Source organism: Tenebrio molitor, chromosome 1 (assembly GCF_963966145.1).
Source record: "Tenebrio molitor chromosome 1, icTenMoli1.1, whole genome shotgun sequence".
In the NCBI taxonomy this organism is placed as follows: Eukaryota; Metazoa; Arthropoda; class Insecta; order Coleoptera; family Tenebrionidae; genus Tenebrio; species Tenebrio molitor.
In genome coordinates this window covers 13,093,304-13,117,693 of record NC_091046.1, presented here as the reverse complement: position 1 = coordinate 13,117,693, position 24,390 = coordinate 13,093,304, and the positions used below count along the sequence as shown (strand labels likewise).

The 24,390-nt window shown below is 33.4% G+C and overlaps 1 protein-coding gene and 1 long non-coding RNA gene across 5 annotated transcripts in view; one reads left to right on the top strand and one right to left on the bottom strand.

Annotated features, from left to right (window-relative positions):
- Positions 1-24,390, bottom strand: part of sns (sticks and stones) — a 316,393-nt gene that overhangs the window by 194,960 nt on the left and 97,043 nt on the right. The window lies entirely within an intron of this gene.
- LOC138131859 (uncharacterized) overlaps positions 3,421-24,390 on the top strand; it is a 29,214-nt gene continuing 8,244 nt past the window's right edge. The window contains exon 1 of the long non-coding RNA XR_011159985.1: positions 3,421-3,500. This is a non-coding gene — a long non-coding RNA (uncharacterized lncRNA). The remainder of the gene's footprint in view (positions 3,501-24,390) is intronic.

Genomic DNA, 24,390 nt, shown 5'->3' with positions numbered 1-24,390 from the left:
GGTTCTCGGTTCTGAAAGGAGGGGGGTGGCTCTACGCCCCGACAGTGTCTTTCCAAAAATCGCTCTGCGTATTCTCTGGACGCCACATAGCTGCATTCTAATAGCATTGCCCCATACATTAGCAACATATCAGTGAGTTTGTTATTTTCCTAATGATAACCCATTCCGACTAATTAGATGACAACTCTGACAATATTTTTGATTAACTTGCATTTGATTTTTTGTGTCAATTCTAATTTCTAACAAATCAGCGCAAATTTGAGCAGGACCGGTTTCAAAAATTTCAAAAAAATTAACTTATCTTCATTGCCGTACAGATTTTGCTAAGGTAATTTTGGCTAAAACTCTTTGGAACAACGCATACTATCACATGTTAAAAAAACGCCCCCACTTTGAAAACACTCTGTATAAAAAGCTGTAACGTGGCTTCCAAAAAATAGTTTGAACGAATTAACAATATGTAATACGTTTTTGAAGAAATTTATCTACTTGTGTTTTACTGAATTAGTCCAACGAAAACCTTGATGCACTCCGTGCCTGGTAAATTCCTTCCTATAACAGCTCACAAAATAGATTGAGAATATTCTGTACTGTTCTCTTCTTCTTCGTCCAAAATGCAAGCCACTATGGCTAAGTCCTTTGTGAAAAGACTGGAAAACATTACATCCTTCTTCTTCGGGATGTTGCTTGAACGAGACTGATGCTTGTTTGACTGCGACAGTATGAATGGTCCGTCAAAAAATTTGACTGTGACCGTGTCATGATCTGACCGTTACAAGACCGATAGTATAAACCAAGCTTAAATGTCAACTTTCAGAAGAGAGCATGAAGACAGGCATGGCAGGAAAATTAAAAACGTAAATTTTTCTAGAACTCAGTTAAATGGTATAAAAAGTAAATTTTAATTTTAGCATTAGACCTTAATATTTTAGCAACGTAATTTTTTGTAACAGAATCACTTCTTGCAGAAGCAGATCTATAGTGCCATTGCCATAATGCTTTAAAACCATGTTTTAATGTCACCTAACATTTTTTTCGGCTAAATCAAGCAACTGTGATATCGAAATTGAATGTGAAATGATTCTGTATTGATGAAGAAAAAGATTAGACACATAGGTATTATTTTTCTCTATTGGTATTAATAAATTAAATAACGGTAGGTGTCCTGCCGACAATGATTAAAACACTATATTTTGCCATGCTGAGGTAAATGTAATGTAAAAATTCCGATAATTTAACAGTACTATTTGTGTATTTACATTTATGTAGGTGACAATTTTCCCAACAGTACAATAAAATGAATGCAATCAGGGTGAAATTTTAAACCAGATATCAGATTTTATTGATGAAAATTGCGGCTCACATACGCAGTGACTAATTATACTGCCTAATTATTCAAGAATTTGTTTACACGTTGTACCGTAAAATGGGCACCATTCTGCAATTTATTCAATCTTTATAAGTGCAATTAATTATTAGCACTTTTTTCGCAACCCCTAGCAAAATTAGCAATTCAGATGATATCAATGTGCTTCTAACACGTACGACAATACTCTCACAACGTTTACCGACTGACATTTAATCTACTTAGATGAATTAAAGAAACGCGGTTGAGCTAACTGTAAAAAGTGTCTTTAAAAACCATCTACTTGTTGACTGTGGCGCGGCACGAGAGAAAATTGTAAATGACCATCGGTGTTAGCACGTAACGTCCATCTGCGTGCTTTATGCTTTTAGTAAGGATGGCTAATTAGAGATTAGATGGTCACGCTTAACGAACCAAATAAATTCACCAGTGTTAAACGCATTAAAAACTGCAATTACCAGAGGGCGATTAATTTGATTGTTATGATTTATAGAATGGTGTTAAAACATGTGTGAAAATTCATATCCTCCACGGGAGCATCATAAAAATGTACCGGGATTTCGCATGAACTACGTGACATTGTTTTAAAACGCCAACAATCGGACATTAATGACCGATATTTTATAGATCTGCAAAATTAGCGGCAGATCCGACTCGTGACCGATCCGTTAAATTTTGAATAATTTTTGGTATGGCGATTAAAGTGGTCGGGATATCAACCATTTAAATGGTTATCATAACGGACCGGGGAGTTTCGTTATGGTTTGTTTCAGACTAAAAATAACTCCAATAATAATAAAATGATCAATCGATAGCCATAAACCGGCAACTCATTTAACTGTTGTCGGGAAATTCTTCTAGAACGTCGGCTCGGGGTCTTCGGGGACCAGGAAGCAGGACTCCACTTCTTAGGTTAATTGCGTGAAATTATACGCATTTCAATCGAGCTCGGAATGTAAAACGTTCGCGGTAAAACCCTCTTTATTGTCAGTTATATTCAAACAGTGGCATTCGCTAAATTTATACATTCGTGCAGTAATAATTATATTTACAGAGTGGCGCCGGCAGGATGGAAAACGTGGGTCAAAAGCATCTTCCCTTAAACACACTTGGAAGAATTACACCGTCTACGTGAATCTGTCCCTCGCAGGTCAGTCGGGCAGTGCTCGTAAAAGAAAATTTGATTGTGCAGACGCGTGCTACAGAATTTGTCAGTGAGGTCCTATTAGCCCCCAATGGTCAATTTAATGCAATTTGGATCAAATTGGGTGAAAGGTACTTTTTAAATTGGCCGGTTCGAAAGGGTAAATGAGCCAACGGTTCCAGAAAAAAGACATAATGCATAGGTTTCGACTCGACTGACCAGAGAATTACTTCAAACAAATTGATACAGGGCAAGACATGAAATATAGCACGCAGGGAGAATTTAAATTCCTCCTTTTGCTTATCAATCTACATAAAACATAGACCGAAGGAAATCCTTTTTATATGTACAGGGTCGGGCGTCGTATATGCGCGCGCGAGAAATCACGACTTCTAATTAAATAACTAATTATTGATAAGGTATATTTGAGAATTGTTTTAATTTTTTTTGTTAATAAATAAGGCCGTAAAAGTTTTGTTAGTTTTCTGATATTATTTTTCACTAAATGAATCTGTACCTGCTAGCGCATCAAACCCTGGTGCCACAATTTACAAATTTTGACTGGATGGGCAAAATAATTCGCTTTTTTATTTAAACGCAAACCAGACGCGTGATTTATGGCTCAAATGGTATAATTTGCCAACAAAATGTTCATTCAATACTAGGCGACCGTTTTGAGCCTCTTATTTACAACTTTGCCATAAAATTGAGAATTCCCATTGTCACCTAAATTTACAACAGTACAAGTAGCAGGTCATAAATAAAATAAATAAAATTTTCAAAGTTAAAATGTAAAATTGCGTTTAATTCAAAATCTAATTGGTGTTTTTTTCCGCTGATTTCGTAAATAATTATAGGAAGTGAATCTGGGTAGGTTAGTATAAAAATCAGAATTTGACATTTTAGTAAAATTTACTTTTTATTTTTGTTTGTTTGTTTGTCAGTGAAAAATTATCAAAAAATTATTAAATGTACCCTACTAATACCCAGGTAAGTGTGAAAATTTTCAACAATTTTATTTAATTAAAAGTCGCGATTTCTCGCGTGTGCGTATACGATGCCCGACTCTGTATATTAAAAATTGTCTTAAGTAATTTACTAAAAAGTAAATTAACTGCACATCGTAAATAAAGTATTTCATCGGATTTCGACAGGAACTTAAATACATACTGGCTACTTCTAGCTATTTATTCTTATTATTATTAGTTAAGCAAACAAAAAATTGTGTTTGGAAGAGACACGACACGGAAATAAGTTCTCTACAAAATAATACCTACGTGGAATTTGCAAAATAAAAAACTGCTAAATTAAACTATAATAGTTATTTATTTAACGAGTTCGTGTGTAAATTGGGCTTTTTTTTTGGCATGAGTGGGCCAGATTAAAACGCGAGTGAAACGAGCGTTTTAAAGGCCCACGAGTGCCAAAAAAGTCCAATTTACACAAGAACGAGTTAAATACAAGGTTTTTTTGTTCGACAACCTCCTTAAGGCTCCAAATCGCTTAAAATCTTCAAAATTAACTCGACGTTTCGTTTTGACAAGTTGTTCACATAGGAGAAAATTCTCAAATTCTGACAGTATCGAACAAAAAACGTTTCTTTTGCTTTATATTTGTAATATTTGTATTAATTGAAAGTCTAAAGTGAAGCGTAGAATTAAATTATGGTAAATAATCGTAGGTTACAAGACCAACCGCTTGTTCTTTCATTAGCGTAACAAGCTTACATTCGGTTATTATTATTTGTTTGTGTTAATATCTAATTATTTTACTAGCATGAATATGAAGTCTGTCTGTAGAATTAGCAACGCACGTGAATGCACCTCACATTATCTCATTTATGATAATGATAAATATATTTTCCATTACGGAAAATAAATTGGTACCAATAATTACTACACCAGAGTAAATAATGAAACTAATATGCTTTTATTTTTCTATTCCCGAACAAAAATACATTATAATTAGATCGAGTGTTCATTTAAAGTTATCCTCAAAGTTGCGATTGCGAACGCACCACGGATTACAGATCAAGCATCAGCTGTTTAAATCTAACCTTACTTTTTGCGTTGTTTGTGTTTTTGCTCTGCAGACGAACGAGTGGTGCGTTCACAATCGACTCTTCAACGTCAACTTTGAGGATAAATTTGAATGAATACCTGATAATTTGCTAAATACAACGGTGGGGCCATTCAACATCAACATATGAAATTTTATGAAATTTTAAATATTTTGTTTATCATTTCTGCGAATATTTCTCTCTAATATTAGGGGGGTGGGTCATTGTTCACTGTCCTTGACGTAGAAGGCGTTGATTGGCAAATGAAAAATTAATGATCACCGTTGATTGTTAATTGAAGTTTGTTTCTTTTTAAAAGTTGATAAAAATGAAATTAAAACACCCATAAAATGCCTGTTTGAAAGGAGTTTACCTTCACAAAAAATCACAATATAGGTAAAATTATATGCGATTTTGCATGATCTACAGGTTTTAAATTTCAGAAACTCATGTGAATCTGCTTCACGATAGATAAAGTCAAAATTATACGAGAGATTTGTCAGCTTTCTGTTGATAATGTAGCAACAATTTTGCAGAATTAGTTTGGTCTGAAATATTGCCTCCACAATGGATATGTAAAATGTTAATGTCAGAGCAGAAGTGTATTCAACAATTATTATCTTGCGAGACAAATTTAGTCACCAAAAATTGAATGTTTTCTTGAAATATTTCTTTGGTTTATTATTTGATCTAGTGTTAAAATGAATAAGGGTTTACCACAATTTTATATTACCATCGTAACAGGAAAAACAATGTCAACTGTGTTGTTTTTTTAAATTAGATGAAGACAACTATTTGGTTGTCGAAATTAAAATATTAAGTAACGTCTTGTACATACTTTTCAGTCATTGCTATTATTACTATTAATTTTCAAAAGTTCGAGAAATGAATGGCTCAAGGCACATCCAAAGAATTTATTTCTAAAGGCATCAAAGCACTTAATAATGCCTAAATAAATTAGTGCTTTAGGTGACTATGTGTGTCTATGTGTAAATGGATAAGAATTTTACACTGGGTGATTCCCCAATTTACCACGACCAAAAAGTAAGGTTGTGGAAATCTCCACTCGATTGCTAACCGTTCAATAAAGATATTTTTTGTTCGACACTGTCAGAATTTGAGAATTTTCTCCTGTGTGAACGGATTTTGATGAATTTGACAACTTGTCAAAACGAAACGTCAAACTAATTTTAAAGATTTTCAGCCATTTGGAGCCTATGGGGGGGCTCGTCGAACAAAAAAACGTTGTATTCAACTCGTTCTTGTGTAATTTGCGCTTTTTTGGCACTCGTGGACCTTTAAAACTCTCGTTTCACTCGAGTTTTAAACTGGCCCACTCATGCCAAAAAAAGCCCAAATTACACACGAACTCGTTAAATAAATAACTAATTCAAGTCTGCCGTACAGAGAAAAATGTACGAACATTTTCGCGACAGATTAAAATTGGATCAACGACTGCACTTAAAGACAGCAAATAAAAAAAAATCAAAATAGCGAAAACATCAGAACCTACTCCATAGCAAGGAAGCAAAAAGAATATTATCTGCCGATAAAGCGTCAATTTTCTTGATTTCCATATACCGGGTGATTCAGATTGGTATTCGCGCCCCTATATCTTTTTTATTTTAAGAAAAAAGTATAGCAAACCATATATATTTGTAAATCGCTTATGAAACTACAATAGGTGACGTTGTCAAATCTTCTCTACGATGACATGTCAAAGTTAAGACAGTCAACTTTTTTTTTTTAAATAGTACATTATACATTTCTTAGTCTATTCTTGCAAAGCTTTTTTTTCTACATTTGAATGTGTAAAAAAAGTTGACACTTGCAATAGGAAAAAATCGAGAAAAAAAAAATATGATTTAATTTATTCGAAAGTGTTATTTTCTAAAAAGAACTAGTTAACCATGGAGACAATTGAATTTTGACATTAATAGCGTCAATTATTAACGTACCTACATTTAAATAAATAACTATGATATAACATCTGGCTTCGAAACCTAACTTCTTCCTGACTATACCGCTTTGAATGCATACACGATGAAAATATGTAGTTGAATTTTGATAGTGCATGAATGACATCATGAGTCTTGGGAATCGTATTCGAATTATTCGAATATTTGAATAGGTGACTATGTAAAATTCGAATAAGTGTAAATTCTAATATTCGAATAAAGTAAATTCAGGATGGATCGGGTATTTCACTGTCAAATAATTTTATTTTTTGGCTATGTAATTCTTAAAATAGTGAGATGCAGGGAACCAACATAACGCGAATTTAGCATAGTAAATTCAGTATGGATTTGGTATTTCGTCCGAGTCTCAGTTTTCTGGCCGAGGCGCACCCGAGGCTTGAAAACAAACAAGGTCAAATCATTTTATTTTTTGGCTACGTGGTTGTCTTGTAAATAGTGACATGCAGGGAACCAACATAATGCGAATTTACAAATGTTTGGGTTACTAGCTCTTTTTAGAAAATAACGCTTTCGAATAAATTAAATCATATTTTATTATTTTTCTCGATTTTTTTCTGATGTAATTGTCAACTTTTTTTACACATTCAAATGTAGAAAAAAAAGCTTTACAAGAATAGGCTAAGAAATGTATAGTGTACTATTTTAAAAAAAAGTTGACTGTCTTAACTTTGACATATGACATCGTAGAGAAGATTTGACAACATCATCTATTGTAGTTTCACAAGCGATTTACAAATATATATGGTTTGCTATACTTTTTTCTTAAAACAAAAAAGATGTAGGGCCGCGAATACCAAACTGAATCACCCGGTATATGTATATATATACAGAGTGTCCCCAAAAAAGGAGACGAGTCCATAACTTCGTTATTTATCGGAAGATTTTAATTATCTGTACACCAAATTAAATGGTTATTAATAGGCTACAAAATAGCCTAATAAATTCAAGTATACCTCCATGGGCTTCAAGGGTAAACTGTCAAAATATTTTTTTTCAAATGGGATTACATATATTTTTTTAATAATTCTGATAGAGATTTTTATTCTGAAAACAACAATGTATCACAAGTATACACTTAAATACCAAACATTCACAAAAAAAAAAATGTAAAAAACGCTACTACCGTCTATGTTCCATTTTGCGCTAAACATTGGCGGCATATCTGCGCAATCCCACATGTTATTATTGGTCATTTGTTTTTCCAGCTACCTTAATTTGGTTATTACATTGTAACGGAATGCATTTTGATAGCTTTTCGCTTGGTGTTCGTCATTTGTTTCAAAAGTTAGTGTTATTTTTTTTATTTGAAGTTATATTTGTGATACATCGTTGCTTTCAGAATTAAAATCTCTATCAGAATTACTAAAAAAAAAGTATGTAATCCCATTTGAAAAAAAATTTTTTGACAGTTTAGTCTTGAAGCCCTTGGAGCTATACGTGAATTTATTGAGCCGTTTTGTAGCCTATTAACCACCATTTAATTTGGTGTATAGATAATTAAAATCCTCCGATAAATAAGGGAGCTATGGACTCGTCTTTTTTTGGGACATCCTGTATATTCGTATGAAGAAAAATACATTTAAAATTCGAAATTCACAAAATAATTATGGTAAATTATGTTTTTAATTTGTTGTAGCCAATTTAGGGCGTCTTGGGTAAGTAGATGGAGTTTGGAGAAACCTTGCTGGAATTTAGTAAGGGGACATTCTTCCACAATGTGTTGGATGGTTTCTTTTTCTGCACCGCATTCACAAGAAAGGTTTTCACGAATGTTCCAGTGCAACAGCATATTATTGCATTTGCCGTGGCCGGTTCTACTCGTAAAACGATTTAATTTACACCAGATTTTCCTGGGTAGGCCAAATCCCGGAATTTGTTTTGTAGGATCCTCAATTAGATTTTTGTTGAAAATATCTACGTCTTCCCAGGCTGCTTTCCAATAGTCAGATTTGGAAAATGGTTGCATGAGAAATTCTTCTTTCCGATTTTAATCTAAAGGGTGGTAAATTTGCCATGTCTTGTGTTATGCAGTACATGTTCGGTGAATTTTGAAATTTATCCCAAATTCGTTTTGTCACATATTTTCTTCTAATATCGTACGGAATAATGTGCGCTAAGACATGCAGCCATGGTGTTGGAGGAGATTTTAAAGTACCCGTTATTATTCGAAGTGTGGTATTCAATTGAGCATCTATTTTGTTCACGTGTGCACTGTTCTTCCAGACAGGGCAACAATATTCTGAAGTTAGAGCACTGCAGAAAAGCTTTTCTGGTTGGAAAGAAAATTTCTAAAAGTGATAAAGTTATTAGGTCAAAAATAAATATAAAGGTTTTATGCATACTTTCATAACGACACACGACACAATGAAGAGTTTAAACGAACAATACATTGTACTATTTACAATTAGTACTCTTACGTGAAACAAGTTGTATATAGGTAAAAAGTTTCTTTAATGAATGACTGAACATTTTATTTCAAAATTAATATTTCATCAATGTATCATTAGTTGTTAGAATGATTTACAGAAACGAAACGTTCTATATTACAATAATGATTGTGTTATAGGCGATAAATACATCCTGAATATTAAAAAAAATTAAGCTCAAGTCTCAAAATAGTAGTTTATTTAACGAGTTCGCGTGTAATTTGGGTTTTTTTTTTGGCATGAGTGGGCCAGTTTAAAACTCGAGTGAAACGAGAGTTTTAAAGGTCCACGAGTGCCAAAAAAAGCCCAAATTACACAAGAACGAGTTGAATACAACGTTTTTTTGTTTGACGAGTCCCCCAAAGGCTCCAAATCGCTGAAAATCTTTAAAATTAGCTTGACGTTTCGTTTTGACAAGTTGTCAAATTTATCAAAATCCGTTCACATAGGAGAAAATTCTCAAATTCTGACAGTGTCGAACAAAAAAGGTGTGGTTCAAATTTCCCACTACCAAAATGTTTATTATAAATTTCTAATACAATAATTTAATTTGATGTATGTGTTATGTTCCTACCTATCAATTAAAAAGCAAAGTTCAAATTTTATTATGAACATGTACACTTCAAAATATGTTATAGGCATTTATCATAAATTACTTTAAAGTGTGTTGGCTAAAATGTGAACGTGTTTAATATTTTTTATATTATTTTTACATTTCTTCCTCAATATAACTGAGGCAGAAAAGCAACAAAAGCATTTTGAAAATATGCATCTACTTATGTTCAGTCATATTTGTGCTACAATATCCAGGAATGAATTTATCTGACTAATAGATCAATTAAATTAAGCTCTTATTAAGTTCAGAGAGTGGAATAAATTTTATTAATCATTCACGCTTAGTGTTATTACTTATGCAGAATTGCCCGTCAAACTTAATCTTCCACTTTAAAAATATCTGTATCAGGCCGGGAGAAAATTGAAGTTCTTGCTTAATAAGTAAAGCTATATTTTTTAACGAATGGCACTAACGGTCCATTCTGGACCGAAGGAGAAATTGCAGGGTTTGTTAATTATCGTAGCGATATGTTTGTTAATGAAGTTACAACAATTAACTTTATGTTTCTCTCGAGTGCCAAGACAATTTTACAATTTACAAGTTTTCTTATAAAAAAAGTTGTAAGTTTCTTTGTTGAAAAGCTACGTCGGACAATTAATACAAGCAAAAGAAGTTTCCTCTAAATGTGATGACAGGCACGAGTGACAGTACAGCACCGTCGAGCATTACACACCAAATGAGCATGTAATTGAAACTAGTGACCATGTAAACATGCATCACAATCTGGCATCTCATCAACGGCCACATCGGTGCGATTTAGTGAACTGCTTCGGCAGTAAGTGCGCCAATTCCCATATGACACGACACTATGGATTTTCCACTAGTGCGAATTTATGGCGGTATCCCCGATAAAAAAGAAAAAAACTTCTTTACTTATATGGCACGTCGACCGTCGACTTAAAGTGAAAGTATTTTAGATCGAAACACACCAAAGTACTTTTCTTGTCTTTGTTGTTTCTTGTCCTTGATGGCTGGAAGTTTCCGGCAAACATTTTATCATAATTATGTTTGTTTAAAACTGAACTTCAAATGCGAGATTCTATCGGCCATTTTTCATTTTTAAATTTTAAAGGGTAGCAAAGTTTCGAATTTTGTAGATTTGTAAACAGACATCGGAAAATTGTGTTATGCAGGGAAAGTGACGACACAACTGCGGAAACTTAAAAACTTACTCCCCAGATATAGGCGATGATAAATTATGTACTGAGTCATCAATCAACAAATTTCATATCAAACTACTTAAACTTTAAATAGACTTTTTTCTATAAAACTTGCTAAATTCACCACTAATACAGGTTACATCCATCTTAATGTTACAAAAGTTATTAAGTGTGGGCATTTTATGGAGTAGTTGTACGTACAAAAGCCGCTTAATGGAAGCAAATTTTACTCCAGTGTTGCACTCCTTTATTATACGATGCAACTAAATCCAATAAAATCAAAACGCAGTGAGGAACGATATTAATTGCATTCTGCTACGGTGTGATCAAGAATGACTGGATCTGTTGGTAACAATGAAATTTGGCAAATTTGAAATTTACCATCAAAGGTTAATTTTTGTGATAGCATAAACATAACCGGCATAACCAAAAATGTTTTTAATATCGTCTAAAGTTAAAAAATCCGGTCAGTGCCAATTGCAAGACAAAAAACACCAGTACTTTTCAATTGTTTCATTGCCAACAGACTCAGTCATTGTTGATCACGCTGTAGAACTGCAGCGGAGTGTCAAAATATCATAAATTAAAATAATTTTAGAAACTATACAGGGTATTTCACGAGTAATAATGAGGCCGACGGAATTGAAAATGCAACCCACAATACATTTGCAAAGTTGATGTAGATATTTGTTTCTTGATTTAAAAAACATAAAACATAGTTGGTTATGCAATTTCGTAAGTTTTGACATAAACGTCATTCGCTTGGTTAAATGAAATTGTGAAAAAACGAAGAGTTTTCTGGAAAATGTGTATTGTCTGCTGCATAAACGCGCAACGGCAGAAGCATTTTTATTACATTACATCAGGATCATGTCTGTTTTCTAATCGTTCGAACAGATTTTAATTATCGTATTTTAAGTTTTTGGTAAATGTTAGTTGCGACAAATCAAATTATTGGAAGCAAAGCCATCATGGATTCATAATGTCATTTTAAAACAAAACAATATTTAAAATATCCACGTTAACTTTGGAAATGTATTGTGGGTTTCATTTTCAATTCCGTCGGGCTCATTATTACTCCTGAAATATCCCTTATTTCTAGGCTACTTATTATTTTAATGCGATGCACTGTGTAAATCAAATATTGTGGTATAACTCTAAATATGAATATAATTCTTACTTCAAGTTAGTAAAAATTAATTAAAGCAAATTTCATAAATATTACGCACAATAAGGTTGAAAATGAGATTTTTCGCTGGGTGTAATATGAAAACAGCAACCCAAAGAAAGAACATTTACAACAATGTGTTTTTATTTAAATACAAGTTATTCAGTGAAATGAGAACAAAACAAATTTCTGTTTCAAAACAACACAACAATCTTCTCAATCCGTAGTAAAAGCCGTTCCATCCATCTTCTTAATTGTAAGCTGAGAATTTGGTTTCAGGAGACTTCAATATTAATAAAAGTTGATGGTATATCACACAAAGAATTTAAAATATCTTCAAATGTATTTGATTTTATATTGCAATGTTTGTATTAAATGAGACAATTTAGTTGGAATGAATATTCTACCTTAAAAACTTGATAATTTACGAGGACGGTTCTTTATTTATTTTATAATCCTTAACACAGAAGCAAGAGTTTAAGAAAATTCTCAGTGTAGTCACTTTGTGCACTCCAACAGCTGCTGTAACGATGTTAAAGTGTTTTAACACTCACTGAAAAGATTGTTTTGTTGACCATGGCACGCCATCATTGGCTCAAAAAAATGAATATCAGGAAGATCTTTTTTTGGATTCGTTCGGATTGGATGAATATGGGAGTTGCTTCGATAATTGGAAATTGGGATAATGGATAACAGCCATATTCAGTTTTTGTGAGTCGTAATGTAATCCTTATGAAACAACATTTCTCATCTCAATGTTTCCTTTTTCTTGCCTTAATGGCGTAGCATTTGGCACAGCCCTTTGTTACACTTTATCCACGCGGCAAATTATTAATCAAAACACTGCATTAGCATCCCAAAAAACTGTTACAATGTTTCCATTGACCATATTGCCTCCATGATGGTTGTAAAAAGGTGGTTAACTTTTATCCTTCACTTTTCATTCCATCCCAATTCCAGTTAATAATTTAATTTGTCGAATGTTCTAGCCTAGTCTTTTGTAAAAACCATGTTCACTACAAAAATGCCACAACTCACTAATATGAGTCTTACTTAAAAAAACATCGAGGAAAAACACATTGTTGCCCAAATAATTGTTTTCTTGTGTCTATAACAAATCTGGCCTGTATGGTGTCTGGTACATGTTCACAGAATTCTCTGAGAGTTTTAAAATTTCTGAACCAATTCATGATCACTTGATATCAATAGTTGACTAATATCTTTATGGATTTCTTCAAGTAAGGAACTCTTCTTACGAGTACAACGTACTTTAGTACTGTTCGGATATTATATTTACAGCTTTTTGAACTAAATTGAAAAAATGCAAAAAGAAGTACCAATCAAATTATACAGGGTGATTGATATAGTATCATACAAACTTTAACCGGTGGTAGATTCCAACCCCTAGACACTCTTACAAAAATGTCTAGGTTCTAAAGTTAAAATTGTTGAAGATAAAGCATGTTGAAGAGTGTACTACCACCTTGTAAGAACGACAGATAAATGAAAATATTTTACGTTGGAACAAACTGTCAGGCATTGTTGTCAAAATGAAACTAAAGCGAACTTTATAATACCAATATTTTCTATATAGCAACAATTTTTTGCTTCTATTATGACATTCATGACATTTGTTATACAATACATTGGACGTAAAGTGCATTTAGCGAAGAATGGCATTTACTAATAGTGAGAAAACCGATATGGTAATTTTTGCCAATTTTTGATGTATGACTCAAAATTTTATTGTCGAGAGCCTTTTGAGACCGGAATCTGCCGCTGGTTAAAATATTTATTAAACTATATGAATCACCCTGTATATGTTATTATTAATATATGCCCGTTCGGTAATAAACAGTTGTTCATTCATTAGTTACTCAACTCCTGCAGTAGAAACAATTGATCGATAACCAGACTTACAATTGGTTCATTCTAAGGTGACACAGTACTTTTAACAGTTTATCTGAGAAGATTCATCTTTCGGATATAGACACTTGATCGAGGGTGTACATTAAAATGTCTTCTATTCAAAACTGCCGTTAGTACGTTTGTCATCGTACGGTGACTATTGTTTTCAAGATGGATGCTGCATGCTTCAGACTTCGAATTATCGATGTTTGTTGCATTTATATAAATATATGACTAAATTAAGTCAGTCCAGAAGTGGATAGAATAATATCAGCAATTAAAAACTGTCGATGGTTTGCCTGAAGTAGTTAAAGTTCGAAAAATCACAATTCCTTTTAAAAGAAATCAGTCAGGGAAGGCTTCAGCGTTCAGTGAGTTGCTGTTTATATACGAAGTCTAACAGTAAAATGCATGGTGAAAATCTATTGAAAACTTTTGTTAGCATCTGCTAAGAAATGGTTTTCGTGATACAATGAATCATGGACACCACAAGAAAACAACGGCCCCAACACTGCAGGCGAGTGTGTAAAGCTTGGAAACATGAAAATGAGATCGTTCGCGAGAAATGGCCTTCCCAATCTCTGGACGCGAATCCAATCGAAAATGTCTGGGTTATTGTTAAGCATAAGCTTGGAGGCAATCGTGTGATAACGCCTAAATCGACAAATGCACATAACGTAGTGGTCACTCTCGCTATCTGATGTAGACAAACTAGTGGAATCCATGTTTCGAAAATGTCAGAACAACAATGGCGACTAGATTTTGTACTAATATAAACACATTTTTATGTATATTTATTTACAATAAATATGTTTAGTATGTGTAAATTATCGTTGTCAGGTACTTTTGAAATTTATCACATAGATATGCAACATAAGTTTTGCAATATTAAATGATAAAAATGCATTCGTTTAAAAAAAAAAACATATCGTGCTTTGTTTAACGCGACATGGAAAATGACTGTCTACACACTTCGGAAATAGCAGTTGGAGGCATCGATTTTTAACGCAGTGACATTAACCAATTTAATAATCTGACAAAAAGTGAGTTTAAAACGTTCCCCGTATCAAGGAGCTGTCGGAAGTAATACCGTGTAATAACATTTCAATCTGTTATTAAATCACAATCCACAGGTGCCCTTCAGTGAAATTAAGTACGACACGTTTCCAACAATTTTTAAATTTAGATGAGTCTCGAACTGTTAATAGATTCAACTGAAACAGTACCTTCCCTTACAACCAAATAATGCTGCTTAGAGGGTGAATACATTAACAGCCTAATGTATGCTGCTAACGTAAAGCCAAGTTTTTGTCCATTCGCGGATTGTATTAAAATGTTTTTGTTACCTACGTCGGAACGGTAATTGCATCTCCTAATTGGCCCTCGTCTGATTTTTTTAAGATTAATTTCGGTCATTACGAGGGTAAACTTTTTTCATTTCGACATACCGAAAAACTATATCAATTACGGTCATATAACAACGCCCGGTTCTTAAACTTTCTGCAAATGTTGTCCTAGGTTCTTTGCGCAGTGCGTAAGTTTTCTTATTGTTATCCTGTCACTTATCTTACAATATGTTTAAATCTATGCTAAACTACAGAGTTGAAAAAAGTTGTTCAACATTCTTCTTAACTCACGCACAGGTGCTTGCAGCTCTTTCACTTGATGAAGTTGTACCCAAATTGACAAATAAAGGGAACCCCTTTGACGACTGTTACCGTAGGCAACTGCATTGCTTTTACACATAAACAGATTTTCACAAACAAACTTTATGTCTTTATAAAGAAGGTTAATTGTATGTTATGAACTTAACTGCAACAGAACTCATAACTTTCAGAACAGTTATCCGATGATGGTTTCTAATAGTCGCAAAGTTTGGATGCATTTTACTTGACTTCATAATTGCGAAGTTTCCTTCTCAGTAATTTTAACAATTGAACATAATTACAAATGTTCTTATACTCTTACACAACCTGATGATGTACTTTCGTATATATCGGGTGTTCATTTCAACTTATCCTCAAAGTTGGTGTTGTCAGTCTGCAGAGTAAAAAGACAAACAATGCAAAAAGTGAGGTTAGATTGAAACAGCTGCTCCGTGATCTGTAATCCGTGGTGGTGGTGCATTCACAATCAACTCTTCGACGCCTACTTTGAGGATACATTTAAATGTACACCCGATATACGAGTATGCATAACTTTTTCCATTTTAAAACAATGTCCGATTAAAGTTTATTCTAAACTCTTCAGACTTACGCTTAAAATGTTGTTCTGTTTAAATGCTCTGCTTGGACAAGACAATGAAGATACTCTTTTTTATCAGTTAACGTTATTTTTTTAATTATGTTATCTATTTATTCCTAAAACCAGCTTTATTTAACTGACCATATTTTTTGTTTTTATCCTCAAATTAATTTAAAAATTCCTCGATACAACGTTCCACGAAGAACTTTTGGTTTATTTTTAAAAGCAAAATTCATCTGAAATTGAGAAATAATCTCCTGTCTCTTATAACCTTGTATAGTTTCTTTTCAAGAACCGAATTTCTTATAAAAATCATTTCATTAGTTAGATGCAGGTTTGTGGGAAAGAATTTTTCTATTTGTTAAAATTCCGTAGCAAATTAAACCCAGATCGTTTTCTTTATAGGATTAGAAAGAGACTGTGAAGTAACAAATAGACTAACATAAAGCGGAACATTCCCCAGACACTACCAGCTGCGAATGCATATTGAAAACAAAACGAGTAAATGTGTAAATTGTGTAAAAATGCTACATTTCGGTAGCTGCGAAATGTATTATCATCCAGCCACTTTTTCTACTATCCTCATTTTAATTTAAATAGAATATAAAGTAAGATTCTCCCCAAAGCAAGTTCCAGCAGAGTTGATAATCCAAATTTAATTAAAAATTAATTCGAATTAATGTGTTGCGTCATACCGAGCTGAAATCCCTTAAAACTAGTTTCTGTAGTTGTAACTTACAACACAAAGCATTAGAATCTCGAAATTTGCCGCAGTGTTAATTAAACTGGAAAGAAAAGGACATCCTTCTGTTAGAATATTACGTTCTTTGTGAAATTTCATCCGATTTTTAATTCAAATCAAGATGTTCAACACTGAGAATTTCCCATACATGCCATTATGATAAAAGTTTTCTGTGTCGCACATTTTAATCTGAAATAACGCCCGTTCGGTTAAAAGTGTACGAAATTGCAGTAAAGTCCCTGTGGAAATTAGATAATATCCTTGTGTAATAGGGAATTCTATTTATGCCGTGTGCAACATTTTAAATATGTTTAGGTGGTACGTAACGTAGTCGCAGTGAGAGTGAGAGCTTTTTCTGCTTTTGTTTCGCTATTAAATATGGTTTTTAAATTATACCACAATATGCATCCAAAAATAGAATTACATATTTATATTATTTTCTGCACATAGTCGTATTTCGCTTTTATACAAGGTGTTTCACGTAACTTTCCGAGATCTACGCTGAATGTATGCAACTCAATATTCAGTAGTCACAAAATGCTAGACACCAAAAAATACAATTGAATTATCATTAATTATTAATTAATTATCGTTAATGAAAGTTATTAGTATATTAGTACGGTAGGCGTATTTTATAGCGCGAAAACTAGGTTTCAGTTAAGAGGCGAAGTCGAGTGCCTGATTAGTTGGAACGCTGTAAAACCAAATGTTGAAATTAATCAAGGCAATAAAGATCGAGATGAAATCACCGATTCAAAAAATTACAAAAGGGCTTAAATCTTGTTCTGGTATTCTTTTTAATTTCTGTTTTTAAAGAAATTAGATTATCACTAAAGCGACAGAAAATGTTGAAATCTCTTAAATATTTGACAGCCACATGAGATAAATTTAGTCGACAAATGCGGATTCAGATTGCAATTAAAATGGATTTTCATAACCCAGTGACGCTCAAAATCACGAATTATTTAATGCAATCATCTGTCAGGCACAAAGACAGAACTGAAAGTTTTGTATAGTTTATGCAAGAGCGTGTTGTCATGTCAGAATAAATTTTGCATAGGGAATGTTAAATATTAAGGAGGATTTTTGATGCACTATCGTCTCAGCTTAGGGAAACAAAAGGATCAACAAAATTTCAAACTTGGTTTGCCATATTCAAGCTGAAAAGACTTATCGTTGGATTTCAGATAAATCCCTCTCTTTACTGAGAGATACGTGATTTAAAATAATGCAACGCCACTATTAATTTATTTCAGAACACGAAACGCAGCCGGCAAAACCTAAAAATAAAAATAATTTTTTGAATTCTAGAGGACACTGAAGACACGTTTGTTCCAGCGAGTGCTTGTTCACAAAAATTTAATTTTTTTTTAGTGGGCGTCAAAATTGTTTTGGAATCCGACGGTGACGGGGTTCGTTGAGTTATTTTAGTACACCTTGATAAGCGCAAACTCGTAACACTCGAGTTTCGATAATTAAATACACCTCGGCAAACAGAGATCCTTCTCAAGTTGACGGAACAAAGGGTCTTAAGTAAATATGTTTTTCATTCGAGGTGGTGCATTATTATGACGCGCTCTAAAGATTATTCGACTAGTTCAAATAGCGAATACTCGTATTTTGTCTTGGAGCTGTCAGAAGTGGTAACGAAATCGTGCAACGTTCTTCCAGCTGGGGGCTTTTTCACTTTCCACTCTCCGAGAGGGAATAATTGGCGAATGTGCGCGGTTAATTCCATAATTGGCCTGATGGAAGCCAATTCCGGATGGCCGTTCGGAAAACCGAAAAGGATCGGGGCTGTCAGGCTCGCACGGACCAAGTGTAGGAAATCCTGACGGCGAGAACGCGCGGAAATTCCCGGAGTCTCCGCTGACGATGCTGCGGCAGCACTGGGGCCGGCTCTGGACCGATCAATATGGTACACTCCCCAAAATCAGCTGAAACAATGCGAACTGCCGTAGTACACTAAATGCCCCGATTATTGTCGCCCCTCTGTACGAATTTCTGATGTAGGCCTGGGTCGTTATTTATGCCGAAACTTTCATGAAACTGGGCCTTTCAATTTTACAGTTGTTTCACTGAAGTTCGCCTAAAAATTTAATAGGTTAGCAAATTCGTATAAATATTTATGGTGCCAAAGTTTCGGGAGTTGCAATTCCGGATGCCAATATCATTAGTCCCTCTTTATGGCTCCTGTTGTACTTTGATGCCTTAACAAGTTTTCCCGCCGCGGTCGAAATGGCCACAGGAAAATTTTACCGCGGCATCCGGACAGGTTAACAAGTGTCAAACAGAAGCGGAAAATGCAATAATGGAAATTTACATCAAGTGCAAGGATTTCACGCTGGCTAATTAAAAAATCTGACGGATTATTTATCTGTCGAACGCTGGCAAATGTAACGTTTTCATTTCCTCCTAACCAAGTTATGAATTATTTCTTTGCACATCCGTTTCCGAGTTTTCATATACGCCGTTCTCTATATTTCATGATAGCCTCAATGATTGATTGCCTCATGTTGGAAATCATTGGTTCAAATAAATTACAGTTTCTTGTGAATAAAATCATTTCGTCCGCAGAGGATACAAACAATAAATAAGTACATGGATATCACTGTTTGTACAAATCTATTACACAAATATTCTCCTATAAATATAAATTAACAAATCTTCTACCCAAGCACACATATTCGACTGAATGATTCGTTAATAAGTGATTCTATTTTTTCTGAAATTACTAGCACGTTTCAGCTTAGACAAAGATGCATTATGTCCGGCTTTGTCTAATTCACACAATCGTGTCAATTAATAATTATGCGCGAATTTCGTAAACAATGGTCTTTGTTGTCTCAAATCCAATGTTTGTAGTGCGACTAAGACAGAATAAATTTATCATGTGCGAAATCGGGAGCAGATTCTAAGTTTTTCTGCAATATGTATAACACGTCTTTTAGAAATATTGCCTTTCTAGGATGAAGTCCATATTAAAAATGCTAGAAAAGCAAAACAGAAACTCCATCCCGTTAAGTTTCCGGACAAAATGTTGACAGCCGGGAAACATGATGTAAAATTCCATCTAAGTTGATAGTGAGTCGGATCGCTTTTTACACACAGTGATTAAGAAATCAGTGTAAAAATCAGTTAGTAATGAAAATAACAAATTAATTTTCTAAACCTCCGATAATCGGTGAGAGTAATAAATAAATCCCAATAGAATAATTAAAACTTTAGTGTCGAAAAAATAAATCGAGTCGAGCAGACCTTATTAATGAATTAGTGAAATAATAATCCGTGAAGTTGTTAATAAGAAAAGTGAGAGAATAATCCAAATAAATTACCCTTTCCACTAGAGGAAAGTTTCAGTCATCCAATTAAAAAGTGCTAATGAGAGAAAAATTTACGCGATATTCTGAATATAAAACTTTGTCCAAAATCATAATTTTATTTGAATCGAATTCGTGCTTCAGCGTTAATTCTGCACTAGTTATGAAAGTTTATTTAACAAAAATTAGTCAGTGCTGCTGATCTGTACATATGAAATTATATTATTTGCATTTGTAATAATTTTATTTGTAGAAAAAAAAAATGATTTTAATAAATAGAGTAAAATACATATAAAACTCCAACTAATTTTATTTCAATTAATAATACGCATTAAATAAAAGTGTTTTGTTTTTACGAATGTCTTTTTTTAAGTGAAAAATGCGTTCGCAGTGAAAATTAAGTTAGCTTCAATTAATATAATTAGTCTACAAAAAGTTCAGATATTGGAAAATTGTTTTAAATTTAATCCGATGAATTGCTTAATGAAGGTGATTAATTTGATCAGATTAATTAACTTGAATTAAATTTCTTCAACATCGGATAATGATTTCTAAGAGGAGAAGAGGAGAAGGCGGGCGGGCAAGACTGATTGTATCGACTTATATTTACGGGATTATTCACGTAAGATAACGAGCGTGACCAGGTAAAAATGCAACCCAAAATACGATTTATAAAGCTATCTCGATCCCTATTACATTATCATAATGCACAGAAAACACAGATAGCTTTTAACGTCAGCTTAATGAATCTCAAGTTCTGACAGAAACGTATTATTTTAATATTAATAATAAGCAATTAAAATCACAAAACTAATGGGAATGGGTAAGTAGGATCATGTCGGTGCAATGACAGACATACCTTTCAAACTAATAGAATATCTTCTTGGATTCTTGATTTAATGTTTAAATACCAAAACACAATGTATGCTTTGTAAAATGTATTTTGTGTTGCATTTTTACCTGGTCACGCTCGTCATCTTACGTGAATAACCCTGTATATATCAATATTTTTAATTCGGTCAAACAATTGTCAATAGAGGAGTTACATTGGCACAATTCGTTTCAATTGTGATTTAAAGCTTTCTTTAACTTTTCGTTAAACAAAAAACAAAACTTGAAAATTGACAATAATTTATTGCTGAAAGTTTGCTCGTAATCTCAAAATGCTCAAAACTTTACAAGAAACTTTACCCCCGGGAAAAGTAAAAAAGTTAAAACTATATCCCAAATTGAATATGAAAACAGAATTCGTTAGTTCTTGATTATATCCCTCAGAATGATTCCACGTTAAAAAATAAAACTATGAATATTTTTAGGAGTTTTAACGTTATTGAAAGGAAATGATGTCGATAACTAACAAAAAGATAATCACTTGCGTTTGATGGAAATCCAGATAAAACAAACATGGTATGTATCAAACAAAACGCCTCCGCAAGTTTTCTGTGTTCCTTTGTTGTTCTGGAATTGAAAATGTTACAGTTACACGATGTGACGTAGGCCTTTGAAGTTGACACAGGCATTCGGTAATATACAGTACAGCTGCCGTATACCTATCTTATACTTATATTAAAGCTGATGGATTAAAATGTCTTACAAATTAATCAATTCAAAATTTTTAAATAAAACAAAGCTAATAAACATTGAAGAAGGCCTTTGTTCCAGGATAAATGTTATTTCTTAACTGTGTATACCTTGGAAGTATGTATGTATAAGAAATGGGTAGATATTATTTCTTTAGAAACTTTGCTTTTGTGACTACGACATTTAGATTTTTTTTAAACTAATCGAAATCGAACAAATTTGCATATTTTCGTTTTAACCGTTAGAAAAAACAACAGGTTCATTCAAATAAAAATTTATTTATATGTATTACATATTTTTTTAATTTTATTCAATCCACTTAGGTAGTTTGAATTAAAGTGAATTAGTGAACCTAAGTTTCCTGTACGTCATGGAAAACATGTAAATGTCAAAATGTATATTAAAGACCTGGCCACGAATGCAAAGTTTCCGGGCTATAATAGTTTATTCAATGTATCTATCGAGGAGAGAAATACATAATTTTTCTTGAGCTATAATTTGTAAACAGTGGTAAAATAGTATTTTTTGTAATCATAGCCTCAAACTAGGTATTTCCGGTTGTCCTCGGAGTGCGGAAACAACGATTTCCCACACGCCGTGTTTTTTACTTTGCAACAGAAACTAGGGGAAATCACATTGTAAGGTTGGTATTTAATAACGTAGACAGACGGAAACGTCAATTCACTTTAAACAAAGTGGACGTTTCGTCAAATTTGCAATTGTAAAATTAATTGTCATCAACACAAAAAATAAGTAATTTTGTTATGAAACAAATAAAAATGCAATTCAAAAAAGTAAGAGTAATAACAGGGTCCTGAAAATAATTATTGTTGTTTTTAAGTGAAGAGGAAAAATTTGTTCAGCGTGTTGTGTGATCGTAGTAGACGGCACCGGCGCTTTAAATTTTAATAATCTAGTAATCAGCGCGGAAGGTGCTACCAACCCAATAGTAAAAAATTACCAATGTTAAAATGATTTACTTTTTTAATTTAATTTTTAAATACTTTTGAGTTATTCGTTACAAAAAATATTGTACCTAACTTTTGCAGGAAGAAATTTCCCGCGTTCGCACTGCAGGGAGGCAGTTGTGCCACAAACAAAGTGCTCACGCGGAAAATTTCACTTCCCGCATTCGTTAGGTAAATAACTATTTTATACTTTCAAAGCATAAATAGTTAGGAAATGATTCAGGAGCAAAGAAAACATTTAAATTTCTTATATACAGGGTTATTCACGTAAGATGACGAGCCTGACCAGGTAAAAATGCAACCCAAAAGGCAAAGGCAATTCACAAAGCAATCTCGATCCCTATTAGATTATCCAGCATTATCATAATGCACATAAAACATAGACAGCTTTTAACGTCAGCCAAATGAATGTCAAGTTCTGACAAAAAATACCTCTGTCAACAAAGTATGATTTAATAAGAATAATAAGCGATTAAAATCACAAAAGTAATGGGTAAGTAGGATCATATCGGTTCTGTCACCATTCGAAATCCTTTTCAGATACTAAAAATATGAACGAAAAATGCAATGACAGATATACCTTTCAAATTAATAGAATACCTACTCGGATTCCTGTTTTAATTTTTAAATTCCAAAACACAATTAATGCTTTGTAAACTGTATTTTCAAGCCCGTCATCTTATGTGAATAACCCTGTAGTGTAATAGTATATTGTATATCAAGAGTTGAAAATGAAAGATTTCACACGAGTTTGCAGAATTGAGCCACAAGCCGTAGGCGCGTGGCTTAAGCAAACGAGTGTGAAATCGAATTTTCAACACGTGGTATACACGATATTTTTCCGACGACCACAAAAAAAAAACGCTAATATTCGGCATCCCTTCAAACTTCAAATATTATTCGACAGAGCTGCGGACAAAACAGACATTGGTGGCCACGGTTACTACAACTGTGTGCAATCATTTCATTGCGCACAGGCTAGAAGGTATCTGATTGGCTAACCAGTTTCATTGCACACGGGTTCGCTATTTGCATGCAATAGCCAACTTTCAGTAATAGTTATTTGTGCGAATTTACGCATTTTTCATAGTGGTCGTCGGAAAATGAAGTTTGAGAATTTTTTTTCATTATTAGCACATTTTACATTCCTATTATTGAACCGTTATTAGACTGATAATAAAAAATAAATACATTTTTTTCTGTAGCTCACATAACTGAGTTATAAGGTATTACTAAAAAATCGGACAGGTTGCTAGAAAACGAACAGTTTACTTGGAATTTTGATTTCCAAATCCCTGCAACGCAAAATTGCGGTCAAGCTACCTTGATGGTGCTCAACTCTGATCGATCAAGTTTAGCATGTCTTTTCTCGATTGTCGCTTGAGACTCATATTATCACATTTACCCAAATACTCCCTTCTTCTCTGGAAAGGCAGTTCTGGGACAACCTGTCTATCCACGTAATGCAGGTAGTCTTTGAAGTTGTTACTTTTTAAAATAAATTCATAATTTAATATAACTAATTTTTTAATTTAATTATGCCAGATGAATATTGCGCTGTAGCAATAGCACTAGCAACTTGATAACATGCTCGATGCTATTATTTTCATTTCCGTACTGGTTGCCATACCCATCGTGCCGAAAAATATTCCCGCATGGTTGTCTATGGCAACCAAAAAGAGCAGGTAATTTCCTATATTCTATCTTTG